Source organism: Solanum dulcamara, chromosome 9 (genome assembly GCF_947179165.1).
Source record: "Solanum dulcamara chromosome 9, daSolDulc1.2, whole genome shotgun sequence".
Lineage (NCBI taxonomy): Eukaryota > Viridiplantae > Streptophyta > Magnoliopsida > Solanales > Solanaceae > Solanum > Solanum dulcamara.
Window position 1 is genome coordinate 17,551,186 of NC_077245.1, and position 17,265 is coordinate 17,568,450.

Here is a 17,265-nt window from a genome sequence, read left to right on the forward strand (position 1 = left end):
CAAGCCTTTACACCACACGTTTTTTGGGAAATAGGTTATTTTGTGATTGAGATTATTAAGTCATTTTAATATGTTTTCCGTTAATGTTATCATGTCGGAACGTGACACCCGATCCAATAATATCATGTCCACTCGTCGCACCTGATCCAATTATATCGTGTCGGTCGTGACACCCAATCCAAATATATCGTGTTGGAACGTGACACCTGATCCAAATATACCATATCGGAATATGACACCCAATCTAAATATACCGTGTTGGAATGTGACACCCAATCCAAATATATCGTGTTAGATTGTGACACCCGATCCAAAAATACCGTATCAAAATATGACACCCAATCAAAATATAATTAATTTATCATTCTTTATTATTATATTCCACTTTATTAATAATATTTTATCAAACCTTCTTTATTCAAGGCATCACTTTTGATAGGCCAAGTTCAAGATTATAGATTTCACAGTCTTGGGATTACAGACCAATCACAACAACATATCAACCATCTAAACCACAATAATTAAATGCATAGAAAACTTCACAACATTACTCAGCGACTATCGATCACTATTAAGAGTCTCTCGATGGTATAGAATAAACCATAACCTACCTCAACTAAAGAATCGAATCAAATAATCTAATTCACCAATGTTTTTCCTTTCTTCAATGCCTCAAAACATTTTTAATCTATCAAATGTATAATATTCGTAAGTAAATGAGTCTGTAGACACCCATATTACTATATGTTTAGCTTAGACCCAAAAACTCACCCAAATCCATAATTAATTTCCTAAAACTCAAGCCAAGAGTTAAGTCTCAATTTCCTCAATAACATAAATCTAATGATATTCGTATAACATAATACTATATTATTTAATTACCTATCTCAATATATCAAAATTTAAATTATAACTTGATAACCAAATAAATTAAATATTTAAAAACTCAAACCCACTATGTTATTCCAACAATAGCCTGCACGTTACAGTAACAACAACATACAAGAGTGGTTGCAACAAGTTCAAAACTACAACAATTTCATATACACTGCAGAAATGCAACACCAAACAACAACTCAACCCACAGCTGAACCTGAAGTTACAGACTTTGAAGATGAAGCTGTAGGTAGATGGGATACAACACAAGAAGCTACAGGCAACACCAACAGGCTGCAACACCAACAACATCCATAGCTGCTTAGCTACATTGGGACAGGAACTGAAGCTGTAGGTAGGCCATCTTTTGGTCATCAACTTCTTCAGCATTCACTCTTTAACAAGAGGAGCACTCACAGCCCCTTGACATAGCAGCTGCAAGTCTGCAGGGACAATGTTCTTCCACAACTTGACAACCTCGGTATTACAAGATTAAGAAAGACAAAGATGAAAATAACTTTCCCGACCCATACGAAATAGAAGTTTCGTATACTTGTCCTTCTTCATTTTAGCTATGTATGATATGTAGCTTACTTGAATAGGACTAGTGTAGGTTACTTTATTGTATTCACATGGAAGGGGAGAGTCTCCCTCATTTATGTTTTTCTTAGTCGAAGTGTATCGGGAGGAGTCCTCTCATAGGTTTATTGCTTTTCTAGTTATTAGATAGCACCTTTTGTATTGGGGATGAGTTAGCCGACCTTAGTAGGTTAGCTGACTTATGAACCAACATAGGATCGGAGGTAAGGTTTATGTCCTCTTCCTTGTATTTTCTATTTTGTTATTTATGTTAAGGCTTGGGGGTGACGCTCAACCCCTGACTATGCACGAGAGGTGGGAGCCTCGTGTAGGGTCTGTTCCCATAAAAAAAAACTTCCTAATCTTACTAATCATTAGCCAATAATGGTTAATCATTAACCCATCATTGTCAACTATTACTTCAAATTTCTAGTCGTCTTTTATCTACTGCAATAAAACCTCCAGTAACATACATTCCCAATACAATTTTCATCTATCCAACACATACCTAAATTACAAAGATTGAAGTTTGGTTATTTTCTTACTTGAATGACTTGCGTTGCTCCCTTCTCTTTAGAGTTCGTGCGTAGTAGTGGAAAATAGAAATATTAAACCCTATTCCACTTTATTTTAATAAATATGAGATAAGTGATATAGAGTATAAAATAAATTATCGATTTAGTCCACTAATTAAATTAGTTATCTAAAATTATTCGTCAACTAATTAACTGGAATTACCGAATAGTCCAAAATACTCATTAAATATTTACGTTATGAGTCTTTTATAAAATAAAAATCTGTAATATTCAAAATGACCTAATGAATCGTTATAGTACCAGCAGAGACAAAATATTTATTATAGCTAATAACACATCCGTTATCAGAAAAATTAACATCATAACCATCTCTCAAAGCTTGAGAAACTGAAATCAAATTTCTTCTAACAGCAAGTGCATATAATGCGTCTTTTAAAATTAAAACTCTATCGCTATCAAATGCGTCTTTTAAAATTAAAACTCTACCACTATCAAACGAAGTACTAATATTTCCTAATGCTAAAGCTGGAGCTGCTAAACCATCCACTTGAAAATACTAACTTCACCTTTAATCAGCTTGCGCATTTCTTGAAACCCCTGTAAAGAAGTACAGATGTGATCAGTGGCTCCTAAGTCTACACACCATGTAGAAACAGCCGCTAAAAACATTTCAATGACAAGTGAAAGTAAGTTACTTGAGTTGTTTTTCTGCTTGGCTAAGAAAACTGGACAATGAGCCTTCCAATGACCTGGCATCTTGCAATGAAAACACTTGCCCTTAGGATATTTCACGCCTCCAGTTGGATGTACAACTGCCTTACCTTTATGAGCCTTTTTCTTCTTCTGTCCACCTATAGGTTTAGAAGTAGAACCTTTCTCAACATATTGTGCCATAGGTGGTGCCTGTTTTCTGATAATTGTCTCTGCCGCTTGTAACTCATTCAACAGTTGCACCAAAGATAGACTCATCTTATTCATATTATAGTTCAGGCGAAATTGTTGAAAACTGTCCAGCAAGGACTACAATATCATCTCAACCTGGGAGTCATTGTCAATTTTAGCCCCCAAGACCTCTAGTAATTCAGAAGACTTATCATCTTCAAAACATGGTCTCTAATAGGAGTGCCTTCAGCCATCTTAGTGTTCATGAGATCTCTCATGGGAGTTTGCTTAGCTGATCGACTTCAGTCCCTAAACATTTGTTTGAGATTCTCTAGAATCTCAAAGGTAGAAAACATAGCTTGATACTGATGTTGCAACACATTTGACATTGAAGCCAGAATATAGTATCGTGCCATCTCATCAGCTTTTTTCCATTTTTGATAAGCTAACTTATCCTCATCATTAGACTATTCACTTGGTTTCGATGGACTCTCTTCATAGAGTACAGATTTGTACTCTTCAGCAGTTAATAGGATGTCAAGATTTCTCCTCCATTCAACATAGTTAGGACCCTCAAGTTTGTTTTGACCCAAAATAGTGCTAAGGGGGGTTAAGAGGAGATATGTTAAATCTAAGATTGAAAAAATAGTTACAATAGATCAATTAAATAGCCATATAAACATTGAATATTTACATTCAAACTCATTACATATATAATGACTGATTATTCACTCCATGAACTCTTATAGATCTAACTCAGATGGAAAGTCTACTGTTAGTTTAAGTTAAGTGAAAATCAAAACCCTAGTTACATTGATCCAATCATATATTACTCAATTAAGAAGAGTTAATACAGATTATCAAACTAGCAATTAAATACATAATGACTTGTATTAAATTCATCCGATAGGGAGGAAGGTCTAAGCCAACACATAAACTTAATACTTTATTACTATTTAATCTTGGTAATCATTAGGAAGAACCCTTATCACTATAATATATTTTTTTCCAAATTTTATACAAATATTTTTCAGAAAAATGGAACAAACATTTCAGATCATTCATTATATCATCTCACACATACATATACAATTACATATATACAAAAAAATAACTTAATGAAGACCATGTTCCAATTAGTCTCTAAATAAGTTGTTTCAGAAGAAGTAGGGGTAGGCCGAAGAAATATTGGGGAGAGGTGATTAGACAGGACATGGCGCAGTTACAGCTTACCGAGAACATGACCTTAGATAGGAGGGTGTGGAGGACCCATATTAGGGTAGAAGGCTAGTACATAGTCTCATTATTCTTTCTTATTAGTAGGCGCATTAGCGCACTATAATTTCTTGTGCTCTGATTTTTGTTATTATCTATTACTTTCTATACTTTAATTACTCTATTTTATTTGTGTCACTTTTGTTATTTGTTTTTTTATATTGCTTTGCACTTCTTAGCCTTATCTGACCTCCTCTTATGCTTCTATTGAATCGAGGGTCTCTCGGAAATAGTCATCCTACCTTGGTAGAAGTAAGGTCTGTGTAAACTTTATCCTCCCCAGACCCCACATTGTGGTATTTCAATAGGTTATTATTGTAGTTATTATATCTATAAAGATGTAATCCTGGCTCATGATGCCAAAAACAACAACAACATCCCAGTGAAATCCTACAACATGGGGTCTGGGGAGGGTAAAGTGTACGCAGACCTTTCTCCTACCAAGGTAGGACAGCTATTTCCGAAAGACCCTCGGCTCAATAAAAACATAAAAAGAGTTTAGATAAGGCTAAGAAGTTCAAAGCGATATAGGAAAGCAAATAGCGAGAGCGACACAGATAAAATAGAATAATCAAAGTATAGAAAGTAATAGATAATAATAGAAATCAGAGAATAAGAAATTATATTGCGCTAATGAGCCTACTAATAAAGGAGAATAACGAGACTATGTACTAGCCTTCTACCTAATTGTAGGTCCTTCACACCCTCCTATCTTAGGTTCATGTCATTGGTAAGTTGTAGTTGTGCCATATCTTGTCTAATCACCTCTTCCCAATATTTCTTTAGCCTACCCCTACCTCTTCTGAAACCATCCATGGCCAACCTCTCACACCTCCGCACTGGGGCATCTGAGTCTCGCCACTTTACATGCCCAAACCATCTCAGTAGCATTTACCGCATCTTGTCTTCCACCGAGGTCTCTCCTACCTTATCCTAAATAGCCTTATTTCTAATCTTGTCGCTCCTGGTATATCCACACATCCATCTCAACATTCTCATCTTAGCAATATTCATCTTTTAAATGTGAGAGACCTTAACTGGCCAACACTCTGCCCCATATAACGTAGCTGGTCTAACCACCACTTTGTAGAACTTGTCCTTAAATTGTGGTGACACCTTCTTATCATATAGCACATAGAAATCTAGCCTTCATTTCAACCACCCTACCCTGATACGGTGTGTGACATCATCGTCAATCTCCCCAATGCCTTGCATGATAGACCCAAGGTACTTGAAACTACTTTTCTTTTGGATGGCCTGGTCACCAAGCCTAACCTCCGCACCTACCTCCTGAGGTATCTCACTGAACTTGCACTCTAAGTACTCTGTCTTGTTCCTACTCAGCTTCAACCCTTTAGACTCCAAGGTATGTCTCCAATCCTCCATCATAGCGTTAACTCCACTATGAGTCTCATCGATCAGGACTATGTCATCCGTGAAAAGCATACACCATGGCACCTCACCTTGAATTTGTCGTGTCAATTCATCCATCACCAAGGCAAATAAGAATGGACTGAGAGTTGATCCTTGATGTAACTCCATCACAACTGAGAAGTGCTCTGAGTCCCCTCCTACTGTCCTTACCCTAGTTTTGTCACCCTCATACATGTCCTTGATTATCCTAATGTACACCACAGGTACACCTTTAGCCTCCAGACATCTCTATAGTATCTCTTATAGAACTTTATCGTAAGCCTTTTCTAGGTCGATGCATACCATATGCAAGTCCCTTTTCCTCTTCCTCTCCCTATACTGCTCCACCAGTCTTCTCATAAGATGGATGGCTTCTATAGTTGAGCGTTCCAGCATAAATCCAAACTGGTTCTCTGAAATAGATACGCCTCTCCTCACCCTCATCTCTACCACTCTTTCCCGTACTTTCATAGTATGGCTTAGAAGCTTGATACCTCTATAGTTGTTGCAGCTCTGGATATCCCCCTTATTTTTATATAGGGGGATCATTACACTCGACCTCCATTCTTCGGGCATCGTAGCCATTTTAAAAATGACATTAAATAACCTAGCCAGGCAATCCAAACCTACCGAGCTCGCACTCTTCCAAAATTCCCTAAGAATCTCCTCAGGTCCGGTCGCTCTTCTCCAGCGCATCCTACGAGCAGCACCCTTAATCTTCTCGACCATAATACTCCTGCAACCCCCAAAATCATGATGCCTCCCTGTATATTCCAAATCTCCCAACACAATCTCTTTGTCCTCTTTTTCATTCAAGAGTTTATGGAAGTATAACTGTCATCTCTGTTTAATGAGGGTCTCCTCTACCAATACTTTTTCATGCTCGTCCTTAATGCACTTCACTTGATCCACATCGCATTCGCTTCTCTCCTGTGCCTTAGCTAGCCTGAACAATTTCCTATCTCCGTCTTTTTCTTCTATTTCAGCATAAAGGCATTCAAAAGCTATCGTTTTTGCCATCGAAAGCGCCGACTTTGCCTCCTTCCTTGTTATCTTATAAAGATCCCTATTCTTCCACTTCTCCATCTCATCCTTGCTTTCTATCAACTTCGCATATGCCATCTTCTTTGCTTCCACCTTCCCTTGCACTTCTCCATTCTACCACCAGTCCTCTCGATGCCGACTACGACTACCTATCGAGACTCCTAAAACTTTCCTTTCTACAACCCTAATACAACTATCCATCCTATCCCACATACTATTCATATTTCCACTACTATCCTAGGCCCCTATATCCTTCAATTTCTCTCCTATCTCTAGGACACTAGCCGTGGTCAAACACCCCCATCAAATCCTAGGTCGGTCATCCCCGACCCTCTTCTTCCTCATCATCTTGATCCCTAAATCCATCACCAAAAGCTTATGTCGGGTTGTAAGGTTGTCGATCGGAATAACCATACAGTCTTTTCATAGACCTTTATCATTCTTCCTAAGGAATAGAAAATCTATCTGAGTCTTAGCCACTGAAATACAAAAGGTTACCAAGTGGACCTCCTTCTTTGGGAAACTCGAATTGGCTATCACCAATCTAAATGCTCTTGTGAAATCCAAAAGTGAAACGCCTCCTCTATTTTTGTCCCCAAAGCCAAAGCCTCCATACACATCATCATACCCTCTCAAAATAGACCCTATGTGCCCATTGAAATCCCCTCCCATGAAAAACTTCTTAGTAGGCGGTATGCCTCCCACTAACTCATCTAAATCCTCCCAAAAGCACCTCTTATCCTCCTCACCTAAGCCTATTTATGGCACATAAACACTAATAATGTTCAACGTAATCCCTTCAACGACCACCTTAATCGACATCATCCTATCAGTGACTCTCCTAACCTCCACCACCTGATCCCTTAAATCACTTTCTACTAAAATGCCTACCCTATTCCTATACTTCGATCTACTAGAGAACCAAAGCTTATACCCGTCCACCTCCTTAGCTTTTGAACCTATCCATTTGATCTCTTGGACATAGGCTATATTAATTTTCCTCTTCTTTAGAATCTTAACTAGCTTTATGGATTTTCCCATTAGCGTCCCAATGTTCCAAGAATATACTCTCAGTCTAAACGCTCCTTTAACCCACTTACCCTCGTCTCCATCCCCATCCCTAAGTGAGAACATGACCCTAGTCTACCATCACTACTCAAAGCCACAAAAATGCATATGAACTAATAAATTATTCAAATGTCTAAAGTTAGTAAAATACAACTGCATGTATATATGAACAAAGAATAGATATAGAAAGATATGGAAACCGGAGGTACCAACTCCAATTGAAATGAATCTGGTTGCCACCAAAAAACACTGTTCACTTTGAAGTTCTGTTCACATCAGATTTACCATTCACGTCGGCTTACCAACAAGCTCATTTTCCTCTTGGGAAATTTATCGAACAGATGGGGTGCATTCAAAATCAAAGTTGCACAGTCAATAGCCCCAAAACCAGCAAGCTAGAACTGTAAAACTTGCAACTGCAGTTCCGAAATCAGAAGTTTCAATGAGAAATGGGGAAAGTTAGCTGTTGAAATCGGGCCATGTAGAAGCAGATATTCAGGTCCACCGCCTGAAACTCTGAAGACTAATGAAGAATCGATATGCTTCATTGTACAAAAAGATGACAAAAAGATCCCTACTTTGCTCCAACTTATGTTCAGCAAGACGAGTATAACGAATTCGTATGATTCCTCAATTGGCTCATGATGCCAATTGTTGGAAAATAACATACAACGGAGGCATTCCACAATCATACTACTTACATGAATTATAGACAACCACTACAAATACATATTATATACAAAGTATGCTGAAAATTAACTCAAGAAATACCTCTTGAAGTTTGAACAAATATCTTGAAGCAAGTCAGACTCCGGTTCTATAGTCTTATGCAGTGATCCCAAATTAATTAACAAATGAACTCTCTCAATACTTGGGTGGAAAGGTATCGTATAGAAAACTGATTCACATTCTAGGTTAGAAGAATCCTTAATTTTAGAGATTTCTTTCCAATCCAAAAAGAAGAAGAAAACCCATGTTATTCTTGAAAAACAAGAAACCCATGTGCTTTTCTCTTTTTCCTTAGAAATAAGATTCTGAGTTCTAGTTAAATATAGACATTATAGGGATCAAAAAATTAATTACTGAGGCTTTCTATTATGGAAATAATTTCAAAAATTAATTTAAATTATTCTTACCATAATAAATTACAAATCATTCCACTAGAATTTCGTAATTGCACTCCTCTATTTATATTTTGAAATTTCTCATTAAGCACTTATGTAATTCTCCATGTTAAGATTACAGATACTAATCAATAAATTAAATTACTGAAGAATTTAATTCAATGATTAATTTTCTTTAGAATAATATTTAACTTATTTTATGCGCTAGATTCATAAATCTATCGACCGAGTTTGCACATGAAAACTTATAAGTTTCTCATAAAAATATGTATGATCAATATCTATATTAAGATATGGATTCCATCAACTAACTAATTATTTCACCAATATATGGTATTATCATCCAATCAACCAGGCATATTGACCCATCTTAGAATCTCACATTTTAATAAATCAAAATAATAATTAATATATACAGATCATAATTGTTATATCAAGATTGAGAATATAAGTATATTTAATAGTTTAGAGAATATGTTTTTATCAGTCAATCGAAAACATCTATCTCTACTCAATCCTGTTCAATACATACAAAATGCACTAGCTGTTGGGAAAGCGCGGACTAACAAAAAAAAATATATGGTCAAACTAGTAGAAATAAAAGAAAAAATAATGACACCAATAATTTTACATTGAAACCCTTTTAAATAAAGAAAAAACCACGGGCTAAAAGGAGCAACTGATATCACTATAGTAAAGGATTTTACACTGGGTAGTACCAAGTACAATACTCAAAAAATGACTGTCATAAACTCAAAAGAAATAACACTCTTTTGGTTTCCACCTTACTAAAATATTACTCACACTCTATTTTTCTTCACATACTATTTTCTTATAGTCTATGAAATACCTCATTTTTCTCTCTAATATTTTTCTCTCTCTTTTCTTGGGTGTATCAAATGAGGAGCTGAAGAGCTCCTTTTATAGGAACTCTTCTCAGTAACCTCGCCCACTTTATTGACAAAATAAAAAAGGCAACTGGACTTTGTTGACAGAATTGCAATTTGCAATTACAAATTGCTAAAAACATTTGCAGTCATTTTTTACTCATAAAAGTTTGCCTTTTATGACTTTGTAATGGACACTAAACCCCACAAATTTCTCCCTCCAATCCCATTCACTAGAAGGAGATATCTTCATATATTTAGAGAGAGCTTATGCTAATAAGTTCTTTGCACAATTTGAACTTGTCCCATGTTACCACTTTGGTCAGCATATCTGCAGGATTCTCATTTGTAGAAATCTTTTCGACCTGCATAGATTCATTTTCTATCTTTTATCGAATCCAGTGATATATCACGTCTATGTGTTTTTTCCTTGCATGGTATATAGAGTTCTTGCTCAAGTCTATTGCACTTTAACTATCACAATAAACGGCATACTCATTTTGATGCAAGGCAAGCTCTTGAAGAAATTGCTTAAGCCATATCATCTCCTTGCCAGCTTCAGTAGCCGCAATATACTCAGATTTAGTTATAGAAAGTGCAACACACTTCTGCAACTTTAACTTCCATGATATAGCTCCCCAGAAAAAGGTAAAGAAATATCTAGTAGTGGATTTTCTGTTATCAAAGTCACCTGTCATTTTAACATTTGTATAGCCCTTTAGGATTGGATTTGATCCTCCAAAACACAAATATTTATCTAAGATTCCTCTCAGACATTTAAGTATCCACTTTACAGCTTTCGAATGTTGTTTTTCTGAATTGTCAAGAAACCTATTAAAAACACTAACTACGTGTGCAATATCAGGTCTAGTGCATATTGTATACATTAAACTTCCAACGATGGTGGAATATAGAACTTTGGCCATGCTCACTTTTTCCTCCCTAGCAGTAGGACACATCTTCTTGCTCAACTTCATATGACCAGCAAGAGGCTGCTAAAAGTCTTAGCATTCTTCATGTTGATATGCTCCAGTACACGTTCAATGTAATTTCTTGTGACAGATAAATCTTCCTTTTATCCCTAAGACGAGTAATTCTTATGCCTAAAATTTTCTTGGCATGACCCAAGTCTTTCATAGAAAAAGACTTACACAACTCTTTCTTTAGCTCGTTAATTTTGAAAGTAATCCCGCCCACAAACAATATATCATCCGCATATAGCAAGATGATGATAAAATCATTCTCAATTTTTTTTATACAAATACACAATGATATGAAGAAGTTTTCTTGTAGCCTTGCTCCCCCATAACATATTCAAATTTCTTGTACCACTGTCTAGGATCTTGCTTTAGCCTGTAGAGACTCTTTTTGAGTTTGCACATAAAATTTTCTTTACCATTTACTTTGAAACCCTCAGGTAGTTCCATATAAATCTCCTCTTTTAGGTCACCGTGAAGAAAAGCTTTCTTCACATCCATCTGCTTAATATTTAAATTAAGACTAGTAGCCAAACCAAAAACTGTACGAATTGAAGACATTTTCACGACAGGAAAAAATATTTTGTCAAAGTCAATATTCTTCCTTTGACCAAATCCTTTAACAACTAATCTAGCTTTGTACCTGGGCTTCAAGATGTGTTCTTCAACTTTAACTTTGAATACCCACTTGTTCTTCAAAGCTCTCATGCCCTTAGGCAATTTCACCAACTCATAAGTGTGGTTCTTATGCAAAGATTTCATCTCATCTTGCATGGCTTCAATCCATTGATTTATATGCTCATCTTCCATAGCCTCCTCATAACACTAGATTCACCCTCGTCAAAGAGTAACACATACACATTAGGTGAATAATGAGATGAGGGAATATGTTGTCTTGTGGACCTCCTAAGAGGAATATTTGGTTCGTCCACAATTTCATGAGCAGGAGCATCATTAATAACAACATGATTGTTATTATCAATATCAACATGATATGGAACTTGATTCCGAGCATCACCATGATCATCAAGCCTACCAACGTCATGCACACTTGTATGAGGAACTTGATCAAGATGGACTATGCCATCAGAACTTGAAGATTCTAGCTTCGCGCTTTGTCAATATCTTCAATGGTTTGATTTTCCATGAAGACAACATCGCGGCTTCTCATAAGATTCTTCTCAATTGGACCATATAGCCTATAACTAAATTTATCAAGGTCATATCCAACAAAGATGCACTGCTTTGTCTTGGCATCTAACTTTGACCTCTCATCTTTCGACACATGTACAAAGGCTTTCCAATCAAATACTTTCAAATGGTGATAAGAAACATCTTTGCCATACCAAACTCTATTTGGAACATCATTTTGCAAAGCAACAGCAGGAGATAAGTTAATGACATGTGCAAAGGACAATAAGGCTTCATCCCAAAAAAAGTTCGGCAACTTTGCTTCAGAAAGCAAATATTTAACTCTTTCCATCAAGGTCATGTTCATCCTCTCCGCCAACCCATTAAGCTGATGAGTTTTATAAGGAGTCTTCTAGTGTCTAATACCTTGATGCTTGCAGTATTTGTCAAATAGACCACAATATTTACCACCATTATTAGTATGAATACATTTCAGTTTCTTTCCAATTTCTCTTTCAATTGAAACCTGAAACTGGTTAAAGACACCTAAAACTTGGTCTTTAGTCTTCAAGACATAAACCCAAAGCTTTCTTGAGCAGTCATCAATGAAAGTGGCAAAATAGAGTGCACCACTCATAATCCTTGTCTTTATTAGACCGCATAAATCAGAATGCACCAACTCAAGAAATTTTGTATTTCTTGAAGGAGGGTTAGACTTAAAGGACACTCTATTTTGTTTTCCAAGCAAGCAGTGCTCACACTTTTCTAATTTAGCACTTTGGAAATGTGACAATAATTTCTTCTTGGCTAGAACATTAAGTCATTTCTCACTATATGGCTCAGCCTCTTGTGCCATAACGTTAAAGAGTTATCGCTCTCAATGACATCCATCGTATTGGCGCAAGTCAAAGTCGTAGTCTAGTATAGACCACGACATTTGTTACCATGAGCCACAATCAAGGAACCCTTAATAAGTTTCCATTTTCCTCCACTATTGAGCTTCCATTTTTCTCCACCATTGATACTAACATATCCTTCATCATCTAGAATACCAAAAGAAATTAGGTGTAGACGAACATCATGTGCATGTTTTACATTGTTCAGAACTAGTTTACTTTCAATACTAGTTTCTAAACAAATTGTACCAACACAAACTACCCTGGATACAGTTCCATTACCCATACTCAAGATTCCAAAGTCACCATGAGTATAGGAAGAGAAAAATTCCTTCTTTGATGTCACCTGAGATGTGGTACCAGTGCCCATAACCCATCTTGACTCATCACAAACAATATTTATCAGATCTACATCAAAGACTGTAACAAAATCTTCGATGGAGATGGTGGATAGGTAATTTTCATTGCCATCTTCTTTATTTTCCTCTTTGTCTTTATTCTCGCTCTTCAATTTCCGGCAGAAATTCTTTGTGTGCCTCTTCATGCCACAATGATGGCACTCTATATCCCTTAGCCTGCCTCTGGAGTTTCTCATGTTATGTTCTCTATTCTGAGAACCACGATTTTTATTTCTCCCTCTGAAACCAGTTACTAGGACATTTGATAAAAAGAAGAACCTTGAGATTTTCTTCTCATCTCTTTATTCAAAACACTACTCTTGGCGAAATCCATAGAGGTCACACCATCCGAAGCAGAATTTGACAATAAAATTCTAAATGTTTTTCAAGAGTCTAGTAGGGAACCAAGTAGAAGTAAGCTTTGAATTTCTTAGTCAAATTTAATGTCCATAGCAGAAACTGGTTCATGATTTCCTAAAAGTTATTCAGGTGATCTGTCATCGGAGAACCATCATAATATTTTAAACTTAATAATTGTTTTATTAAGAACATTTTGTTGTTCCCAGTCTTTCGAGTATACAAGCTTTCAAGATGCTCTCATAGGGTACAAGTTGTGTCTCCCAAAAAATATAGTTCAACACATTATCGTCAACCCATTACTTAGTAAATCCACACACATGCCTATGCAACAGATTTCACTCTTCATATGTTTTATTATCAGGCTTTACAGTGGTAAGACTGGTTGATAAAAAATCTTGACATAAAGCAAGTCTTTCATTTTCTCCTTCCAAATGAAATATTAACACCATTAAAATTAACCATTCTACTAGTGTTGGCTTTCATCGATTTTTCCCAAAGAATATATTAAATTAAAGTAAATCTTTTCTGAAGTGGAAGTTCAGACTATGCTGCAACCACAGAGCATACTCAAATAAAATCTTGCTCTGATATCAGTTTGTTGAGAAAATGCGGACAAATACAAAAAAAATATATGGTCAAACTAGTAGAAAGGAAATAAGAAAATAATGACACCAAAAATTTTACGTGAAAATCCTTTTAAATAAGGGAAAAACCATGGATCAAAAGAAGCAACAAATATCACTATAGTAAAGGATTTTACACTGGGTAGTACCAAGTACAATACTCAAAAAATGAATGCCATAAACTCAAAAGAAATAACACTCTTTTGGTTTTCACCTTACTAAAATATCGCTCACACTCTATTTTTTTTCACATACTATTTTCTTATAGTCTGTGAAATACCTCATTTTTCTCTCTAATATTTTTTTATCTCTTTTCTTGGGTATATCAAATGAGGAGCTGAAGAGCTCCTTTTATAGGAACTCTTCTCAGCAACCTTGCCCACTATGTTGACAAAACAAAAAAGGGTAGCTGCACTTTGTTGACAGAATTGCAATTTGCAATTGCAAATTGCTGAAAATATTTGCAGCCATTTTTGACTAATAAAAGTTTGCCTTTTATAACTTTGTAATGGGCACTAAACCCCACACTAGCATGAGAAGTTAGAACTATATTATTCTCATAATCAAGATAAATTACATTTAATCTAGTGCTACAATCTTTCTGATGGTTTGTCCAAATTTTCATCTACGATTGTGAACTATAACTTTTAACTTATAAGAACCGATGACTTAATCTTTTGTGTATAAGCTCAAATTCTATACACCAAATTATCTACTATATAAGTTGAGGACACATATATGACAAAATGATCTATTTAATGTAACATTTTATTGAACTGAATAAATAAATAAATAAATAAATAATTGTTCAATAAATAATACTATATCTAAATGTATGTTAATAGTATATCCTAACAAGTACAACGTCTCAGATTTATGTGTCTTCATAATTACAAGAACACCTTGAGAGACTTCAAAAACTCCATCTTCACTTGCGTATTTTTACCTAGGGCTGTTCACAGTTTTGGTTAAAATCAAAACCAAACCGAAAATTTAACCAAACCGAATAAAAAAACCGATATTTGGTTTGGTTTGGTTTGGTTTGGTTTTAAATTTGAATAACCGATAATATTTGGTTTGGTTATGGTTATAGAAAAAAATAACTGAATAAATAACCGAACCAAACCGATAATTATATACATAAAATTTATAATTATTTATATGTATAATATTAGTTTTTCATAAATAATTGAAGATATTTTATACCTTTTAATTATTAATTTAATATTAATCTACTTATTTTTAAGGCCCAACAATCCAAGCTCAACTCTCAAGCTCAATTATAAATTCTAATAAAAACTAAACAGTAAGCACTAAGCACTTAAGCAGCAGGCAGCAACATAAGGTAAAAGTTAAAACTTTAAAACCCTAGTATCTATTTTCCTTTTACATTTCTGTTCCTCTCACGTTGGTTTCTCACAAAGTCACAGTCTCATAGTCATAGACTAACAGTGAAGGCTCAAGAGCAACCTCAACTCCTTAACCCCAAGTACAAGATTGTCAATTTTTGAGAAGGTTTGTAAGAAATTTTTCAAATTTTAAATTGACTTTAAGTTGTTTTCTTTTTTGTTTTGAATGTTTAAGTTGTTTCATTTTCTGTTTCGAACCTCTGTGGGCCGTGAGGAAAAAAGAGTTTCGTAAAAATTTGAAAAATGTAGAGATAGAATATTTGAATTGTCTCGGCTAGTCATAAACCGAATAACCGAACCAAACCAACAATAACCAAACCCGTGGTTATTATTTTACTTGGTTTGGTTATGATTTTAGACATTTAATAACCGATTAAATTGGTTTGGTTATGATTTTAATCAATAACCAATCCAAACCGAACCATGAACACCCCTATTTTTACTTAAGAAAATCTCTAGTGTCTAACGAGATGAGATTTTTTTATTTAACTCAGTGATATATATAACATTGGTGAGAGTTCTCGTTGTTACATCCAAATAAGGAGCAACGTTGTAGGACTCGTAAAAAATTAATTTAATAGTTTAAAAAAAATTAATTTAAAGAAAACATTTAATATTTAGGAGTCGCCACCTAATTTTAGGATAATTAAGAAACCTATTAATTATTAAAAAAATATCTATGGAACCAATTGATTCTAGATAAGGGGTTCAAGTGATTTCGAAGGGAAGATATTAGCATCCTTTAAAATCCACAACTGTGAGTCCTGACTGAACTCATTTTTTTTAATTGAGAAGGAGACAAAAATAATGCACAAGTATAAACATAAAATATACACAAAGAATAAAATAAAACAATAATATTACGAACAGCCTAATATTTGTTTAACATCAATAATACACACAATAACAAATTTAAAATATTATTCAACTTTAATTTGAATAAATTCTTCGAGAAAAAACTCTGGATACCTGTAAAGACACATAGTAAAAGTGTTAATAAGGGATAAATGATAATAATAATAACAACAACAACTCAAAAATAAAATCAGTCTTATGAACATGAAAGACCTTAAAAATCGACGATAATTTCTTCATTGGTCAATTTTAACTTGTAAAATATAATCTGATTAATATTAATAACAGTAACAACAAAAGAGTAAAATCTGACAAAAGAAAAAGAAACTCATATGAGGACAATAACCACATCAGCAACAATGGATAAAAAATATCAACAAAATGATAACACATGTTATGATATTAAAATACTTCACTGGAAAGTTTGTGGGATCTACAAAAATAAATGCACAGGCAACAAAAGTCAATACTAAAGTTAAAATAATAAGTAACTAGAAGAAAGAGAAATTATTCTAAATACTTAATGATAAATAGCCAAAGAAAATCAAGAACTAAAATTAATGTAAAGCAACTTACTGACAAAAACCATATGAAGTTAACATGAACAAAATGAAGTCATGCAATACTAATCGATATAATAAAATAACAAAATAATCAAATGATAAAGCCTAGCAACATACACTGATTGAATAATTTATATTCAAAAAGCATGTAATTAATTCCAACAAATTAAATGGAGTCATAGACAAACAAAAATAAAAAGCAAGATGCCTAAAACAAAAAGCAGAATGCCTAAAAGAAATAAACCAATAAAATACAATATGGATGAAATTACAGTAAAGCAAAATTAAATTTAACTTAACAAGACAACATAATAAGCTTAGAAACACAAATTTCAACTTGTAATATGTAACACATAATGTAAATTTAAA